An 8,847-nucleotide genomic window follows, 5' to 3' on the forward strand; every position below is an offset into this window, starting at 1 on the left:
CTGGTTCTGGAAGTCCGATTGAGCTTTAAGCTTGAGAGCAATCTCGGCCGGGGTTCTGGACTTAGCGGTCAGCTAGAGGTTTTCCATTTTATGAGTAAGGGACACTTGAAGATCTCTGCTCGCAGTCATATCCAGCAAAGCTTCCTCTTTCTAAGCCAATAACTCCGTCAGATGGGCAATTTGTCGAAGCAAAGAAGCAAGTTCGCTGGACTCCGTTGCAGGTTCCATGAATGCTTGATACTCTATTAACATGAGGATAGCTTGAAGAAAAGATGATAGAGGTATACTTGGGCCTTTTATAAGAAAGGAGATGGTGAAGGGATTTCCTCGGAACTTGAGTTGATGTTTGGAAAATAGTGTGACATTTATAGGAAAAGTGTATGCTCAAAAATTGAAGAATCAAGATACGCACAGAATAATCCCGTTTATCTCATAGGACGACAAGAAATTCTAAAGGAGATAGACCGGAAATAGGTCAGCAAAAGATGCAAGAATCAAGTTATGTAACAAAGGGACTTGGGTCTAGTCAGTCGGACTAGAGCCTCCTTCGACTAGACTTGAGGAGGAGGCTTGTGATATGGTGCATGAGAAGGGGGTCCGACGTATAACGTGGTCAAAGGTCAAGCCAATGGGATGGTCAGAAGTCTAACCCATGTGGCGATCAGAAGTCAAGCTTGCGTGGCCATGGTCAAAGTCTCGGCTGATGGGGCAGTCAAAAGATAAGATTACAAGTTGGACAAGATCCAGCCTCGATGGCAATTAAGGGTAGGGCCCACATATTGGGACTTTCGAGCCGCAAAACCCATTTTTTGCGTTGCGAAAACCCCGAAGTCCCATGCCACCGGATGCGTGCAAAGATAAAAATTTCATAATTTTCGTGTACAAGTTTCTCTAATCCTAGATCTACCTTAGATCTACATGGAAGAAAGATATACCTTTGTAGCGAAGCGCTTCGCGAATCCTGGTTGTCCAAAATTTGCCAGATCTCAAGTGTGTTCAAGTGTACACACCTCTAGAAGTATCCACAGGAACAAATGATGGAGAAAAACCTCTTAGAGTGTGCTAGCACTCATGGAGGTATCGGCCAAGGAGGAGGAGAGGGAGAGAAGAAGAAGCAAGGAGGAATAATAATGATAGATAATTAAATAAGAGTAAAAAAATTGGCTTAAGTATTTTTATCTAATGAAAATACTTAATACTCATTAACATCATTAATGAGCCTCATTAATGAGCCTTAATGAGTATTTAATGAATATTCTTCTTCATTAAATGGTCATTTTTGAAACTCATTCGAAATTTGAATATAAAATTCAAATTGAATTCCATTTATCATTAAATTCAAAATTCAATGAATATCATCATTAAGCCTCACTTGAGTCTAACTCAAGTCTAACTCAATCGAGTCTTACTCAATTAATCTAATTTGGATTACTCTTAATCCAATTTGGTTCATCACATAAACCTAATCCTCTTGGTCCATCATATGAACCTAATCTCCATCTAATTGCCCTTTGTGTGTGACCCTATAGGTTATTATAACGTTGGCAATGCTCCTAAACCCATTTAGAAGCATAAGTAATGAGCGGTATCTAGCAACACATCATTACTACCCAAGTTACAAGAATGTTGAGATCCAACATCACCTTGTGACTACTAATTGTGACTCTTCACAATATATGACAAGTGTCCTTCTATCCATGACATCTAGATTGATCAATTTGAGGCATAGACGGTGTCATCCTCTGATCAATCTAAATCTTGAACTCCAAGAAGACACACTATAATCAAATGAGCTCAATATCTCATATTGACTCATTTGGACATGACCATTCACTTAGTGGTCTCACTCTATCAAGAATAACGATGTCACTCCCGTTATATGGGAGGGATAGATCCCATCTACATCATTCACATCCCTCCGCATAATTTGTTACATACCTAGTAATCGCCTTTATAGTCCACCCAGTTATGGGTGATGTTTGACAAAGCCAAAGTATGTAACTCCTTATGTAGGGAACCATGGTGACTTCAGGTCCAAGGTCTAATAGTCATACTAATAGCCACATGAGAAAGTATATGTTACTCATATAACGATCCATGATACTTTCTCATGGCGGGTCATTCAGTATACATTCTCCAATGCATACTCATGTGTCAACTTGATATCTCCATATCCATGACTTGTGAGATCAAGTCATCGAGTTAACCTACATGCTAGTCTCGTCGCATTAACATTATCCCTGAATGTTAATAGTTGACTAGGTATGATTAAGAGTAGTGTTCTCTATACCATCTCACTATCAATTCAACCAATAGATTGATATATATAAGAACCTTCTACTCAAGGACACTATTATACTTAGTTATTTGGTACCAATACAAGTATAATAACCAAAACAAATGCCTTTATATACATAAGAATATGATATAATGAGTCCATATAACAATCATCATATGATTGGCTCTAGGGCTCTAACTAACAATCTCCCACTAGCACTAGTGCCAATCAGTATAGGCTCTATGGCCCAATGACTTAGTGTGACCATCATGCTTTCTCTGTGCCAAAGCCTTGGTCAAGGGATCTGCGACATTAGCTTCTGTGGGTACTCTGCAAATCTTCACATCTCCTCTATCGATGATCTCTCGAATGAGATGGAAGCGCCGTAGTATGTGTTTGGTCCGTTGGTGTGAGCGAGGTTCCTTAGCCTGCACAATTGCTCCATTGTTGTCACAATAGAGCTCAATAGGATCTGCTATGCTAAGAACCACCCCAAGCTTAGTAATGAACTTGCGGATCTAAACTGCCTCCTTTGCTGCTTCTAATGCAGCAATATACTCGGCCTCTGTTGTAGAATCAGCGACTGTGTCCTGCTTCGAACTCTTCCCTTCTTGGAAAAATTCCTTCTTGGAAATCTCCATGGCAAAACATTTAAGCACCTTGTCAATGTATGTACTCTGAATTAGGCCAAGCAATCTCTTAGATCTATCTCTATAGATCTGTATGCCTAGAATACGGAGTGCTTCACCTAAGTCCTTCATTGAGAAACAATTCCCTAGCCAAGTCTTTACAGACTGCAGCAAAGGGATGTCGAATTCCCAATGAGTAGTATGTCATCTACATACAACACAAGGAAGACAACTGTGTTCCCTACAACCTTTTTGTAGACACAAGGTTCATCTTCATTATTGATGAAACCAAACTATTTGATTGCATCATCGAATCGATGATTCAAGCTCCGAGAAGCTTGCTTTAGTCCATAAATGGACTTATGCAGCTTGCATACTTTGCCAGTATGCTGTGGATCTATAAAACCCTTAGTTTGTGTCATATACATATCCTCGAGCAGGTTTCCATTCAGAAACGCGGTTTTGACATCCATTTGCCAGATCTCATAATCGTGGTATGCTGCAATAGCAAGCATGATCCGAATGGACTTAAACATCGCGATTGGAGAAAAAGTTTCATCATAGTTAATACTATGAATTTGCTTGAAACCTTTTGCTACCAGATGACCCTTATATATAAGTCCATCCATGTCAGTCTTTCTCTTAAAGACCTTCTTACACCCAATAGGTTTTACCCCTTCAGGTGGATCAACCAAAGTCCATACTTGGTTGGTGTACATGGATTCCATTTCGGATCTCATGGCCTCTAGCCATTTCTCAGAATCTGGTCTCATCACAGCTTCCTGATAGGAGGTAGGCTCATCCTCAATGAGCACAACAGCATCATGGTCAGACAAGAGAAATGAATATCTCTCAGGCTGATGACGTACCCTATCAGACCTGCGAAGAGGTAGGTCTACTTGAACTGGTTGTTGTTCCTCAACTCCTTGTGGAACAACATCATCCACAACACTTTGTGGTTCCAGTTCAACTTCCATCGAGACTTCAGTGCTATGGTTCACATCTTGAACTTCTTCAAGATCAAACGTACTCCCACTAGTTTTTCTAGAAACAAAGTCCATTTCTATTAAAACTCCAGTCTTAGCCACAACTACTTTGTGTTGACTAGGAATGTAGAAGTAATATCCCTTCGTTTCCTTGGGATATCCAATAAATAGCACTTATCAGATTTGGGTCTTAGTTTGTCCGAGACTTGACGTCGAACGTAAGCCTCACAACCCCAAATCCTTATAAAAGACACTTGGGCATCTCTCCAGTCCATATCCTATATGGTGTCTTTATCACAGCCTTGGATGGAACACAGTTGAGTATGAAGGCTGCTGTGTCCAGAGCATAGCCCCAAAGAGATGTAGGAAGATTTGTGTGACTCATCATAGACCGTACCATATCTAATAGGGTACGATTCCTCCTTTCGGATACACTATTCCACTGTGGTGTTCCAAGAGGAGTGAGCTGGGATAGAATCCCACACTCAGCTAGATAGTCACGAAACTCATGGCTAAGGTATTCTCCACCTCGATCTGATCGAAGTATCTTAATACTCTTGCCAAGCTGAGTTTGTACTTCATTCTTGAATGCTTTGATCTTTTCAAAGGATTCTGACTTATGTGTCATCAGATACACATAACCATATCTACTGAAATCATCAGAAAGGTAATGAAGTACCTATAACCACCTCTGGCAACGACATTGAAAGGGCCACATACATCACTATGTATAAGTCCTAACAAGTCAGTCGCTCTCTCACTGTGTCCACTAAAGGGAGTCTTGGTCATCTTGCCCAGTAGGCATGACTCGCATGTCTCATATGATTCAAAATAAAATGAGTCCAGCAAATCATCTTTATGGAGCTGGGATAAGCGTTTGTCATTTATATGACCTAAGCGACAGTGCCAGAGATATGTTTGGTTCATTTCATTTGATTTGAACCTTTTGGTATTTATGTTATAGATAGGGTTCTCTAAGTCTAGAATATAGAGTCTGTTCATCAGAGGTGCATTACAATAGAACATATCATTTAAATAAACCGAACAACATTTGTTCTTTATTATAAATGAAAGTCTTTCTTGTCTAAACAAGAAACTGATATAATGTTCTTAGTAAGAGCAGGTACATAATAACATTCATCTAATTCTAGTACAAGGCGAGAGGGTAGAGATAGAAAGTAAGTCCCTACAGCAACAGCAGCAACCCGTGCTCCATTACCTACTCGTAGGTCCACCTCGCCCTTCGTCAATGCCCTGCTATTTCTCAACGTCTGCACATTAGTACAAATGTGAGAAGCACATCCGGTATCTAATACCCATTATGAAGAAATAGAGAGATTAACTTCTATAACATATATACCTGAAGAAGAATTCTCACTTCTCTTCTTCTTAAGATCTTCCAGGTAGACTTTGCAGTTCCTCTTCCAATGTCCAGTCTAATCGCAGTAGAAGCAGGTAGCATGCTTGGCAACCCCTCCTTTGGGTTTCAGTGTCTTGCCTTTGCCTTTGGGTTGGGACTTTCCCTTACCTTTAGGCTTTCCCTTGCCTTTGCCCTTTTGCACTATCAAAATGGAGTTGGGCTTTACCTTCTTAAGGTTGAGCTCAGCAGTTCTCAACATGCTTAGCAGTTCAGGCAGTGGCTTGTCAATTTCGTTCATGTTGTAGTTCGTGACGAATTGACTGTAGCTCTTTGGCAAAGATTGCAAGATCAAGTCAGTGGCCAGCTCTTGGCCAAGGGGGAATCCCAACCTCTGTAGGTTTTCTATGTACCCAATCATCTTGAGTACATATGGACCTACGGGAGTCCCGTCTTGCATCTTGCACTGAAACAGTGCCTTAGAGATCTCGAATCTCTCGTGCCTAGCTTGTCCTTGATATAGTTGACGAAGATGTTCAACCATATCATAAGCACCCCATCAACTCGTGTTGCTTCTGAAGCTCAGAGTTCATGGTTGCGAGCATGAGACAGGACACATCTAATGCATCATCTTGATGCTTCTTATAAGCATCATGGTCAGCTCGCGTGGCAGTGGCAGGAGGTGCCTCGGGAATGGGAGTCTCCAGGACGTACAGTTTCCTTTCCTAAGTGAGAACAATTCTCAGGTTCCTGTACCAGTCAGGAAGTTAGATCCATTGAGCTTGTCCTTATTAAGGACAGAACGCAGGGAGAAGGTGTTCGTGTTTGACGACATGACAATCTACAACAGAAAGATGCAGAAAATAAATATCATATTCTACTAATCATTTAATTAGGCCTTTAATTAAACGATGCTCCCACTGAATTATAGAACTTTTGTAGAATCGAGTCATGGATATGGTCAAACCACACTCATTAGATTCTAACCAACTAGCTATAATTCATGTGGGACAAGATCCACATCATACTACGTCTTGAGTTAGTTTTGGCTAAATCGCCCAAGACTTAGTATGATCGGTAGGTAACAAATTACCAATTACATCTCTATACAACTGTTGTTTATAGGATTAAGATCCGCATGTATATTAAAACTTGAGTTAGCTTTGGCTAAATCGCCCAAGAGTTAATATAAATATGATTTTAACCTATCTACCAACCATTGGAAAATGCCTATAGTTAAACCCGATCCAATTGAGTTTAACTAGTTTTACTAAATCTAATTAAGTTTGTACTCACCCATGCGTTGATAGGCGGGACCAAAATTGTCCCTCCGCACCCTACCAAGATAATATGCATTGCTCTGCTTTGGCAGATTCAACAACAACATGTGATCGAGGTAGTGATGGGTATCACGACATGTTAGGCATTTCGAGTTGACGTGATTTAGATCTAATCTAATTGTAGATGTGTATCATATACTTGATTTAGATCTAATCTAATCTTCGTGCATCATTTACGCAATTTAGATCTAATCTAATCGTTAAAGCACTAATTAATTACTCTACTCTAGCATGCATCACATACACACACACAAGCAATTAATTCAATTGTGATTAGTCATGGCCCTACTACGATCTTCTCAAGCCAATGAGAAGATCGGATGGTCAACGTAGGGTCAACAGCTTCTCCAAGCTCCTCCCTTTGACCGCCTTGTGTTGCTCGCACCCTCCTCGTAACTCCTCCTCGAGTGGACCTTCAACCGCTCCAATTTTGTACATTACAAATTTGAAACTCGAGTTACATTCGAGTCTAAACTATTTTACAACGGGAAATAAAATAGAAAGGCACGACGCGCAGATTGCGTATCAAATATACAACACGCACAATCACACAAAAATGGCACGCAGGCCATATTATGAATTACAACACATATTTCCAATAAAATTGGGTTCTTTGGGCCATGACCATTACAATATCATACATAATTCTAAATTATGTATTTTATATAAATTTCTGTGATTTTACTGCTATTTTTACAATTTTGTGAGTAACAATTTCCTGGCGATCCCATTTAGCGATTTTCGTACGCGATCGCGGGACAATGCCCCTTGCGGGGTTAGGGGCAGTACCCCTTCTCGTGAAATGAGTCTCACGAGTGTCCCATGACGATCTTACAGCACCCTAAGCCACTGCCCCGAAATATTTTGGGCGAGAACTTGCCGTTTCGAAAAAATTTTCTCGGTAGTCGAAGCCTACAAGTGTCTTAGCACTCGTTGCTTCACTTCTACGAGAAAAATACTCATAAAAATCATAAAAATCATAAAATCACAGAAACTTACAGATCTGATATTTTTCATAAAAATACAAACGAAACATGTACACGCTTCGCACGTGGCTCTGATACCACTGTTGGGACTTTCGAGCCGCAAAAACCATTTTTGCGTTGTGGAAACCCCGAAGTCCCATGCCACCAGATCCGTGCGAAGATAAAAATTTTATAATTTTCGTGTACAAGTTTCTCTAATCCTAGATCTACCTTAGATTAACATGGAAGAAAGATATACCTTTGTAGCGAAGCCCTTTGCGAATCCCGCTCGTCCAAAATTTACCGGATCTCAAGTGTGTTCAAGTGTACACACCTCTAGAAGTATCCACACGAACAAATGATGGAGAAAAACCTCTTAGAGTGTGCTAGCACTCATGAAGGTTTCGGCCAAGGAGGAGGAGAGGGAGAGAAGAAGAAGCAAGGAGGAATAATAATGATCGATAATTAAATAAGAGTAAAAAAAATGGCTTAAGTATTTTCATCTAATGAAAATACTTAATGCTCATTAACACCATTAATGAGCCTCATTAATGAGCCTTAATGAGTATTTAATGAATATTCTTCTTCATTAAATGGTCATTTTTGAAACTCATTCGAAATTTGAATCTAAAATTCAAATTGAATTCCATTTATCATTGAATTCAAAATTCAATTAATATCATCATTAAGCCTCACTTCAGTCTAACTCAAGTCTAGCCTCACTTGAGTCTAACTCAAGTCTAACTCAATCGAGTCTTACTCAATTAATCTAATTTGGATTACTCTTAATCCAATTTGATTCATCACATGAACCTAATCCTGTTGATCCATCATATGAACCTAATCTCCATCTAATTGTCCTTTGTGTGTGACCCTATAGGTTTTTGTAACGTTGGCAATGCTCCTAAACATATTTAGAAGCATAAGTAATGAGCGGTATCTAGCAACACATCATTACTACCTAAGTTACAAGAATGTTGAGATCCAACATCACCTTGTGACTACTAATTGTGACTCTTCACAATATATGACAAGTGTCATTCTATCCATGACATCTAGATTGATCAATTTGAGTCATAGACGGTGTCGTCCTCTGATCAATCTAAATCTTGAACTCCAAGTAGACACACTATAATCAAATGAGCTCAATATCTCATATTGACTCATTTGGACATGACCATGCACTTAGTGGTCTCACTCTATCATGAATAACGATGTCACTTCCGTTATATGGGAGGGATAGATCTCATTTACATCACTCACATCCCTCCGCATAATTTGTTACATACCTA

The sequence above is a fragment of the Zingiber officinale genome, chromosome 5A (assembly GCF_018446385.1).
Source record: "Zingiber officinale cultivar Zhangliang chromosome 5A, Zo_v1.1, whole genome shotgun sequence".
Taxonomy (NCBI): Eukaryota; Viridiplantae; Streptophyta; class Magnoliopsida; order Zingiberales; family Zingiberaceae; genus Zingiber; species Zingiber officinale.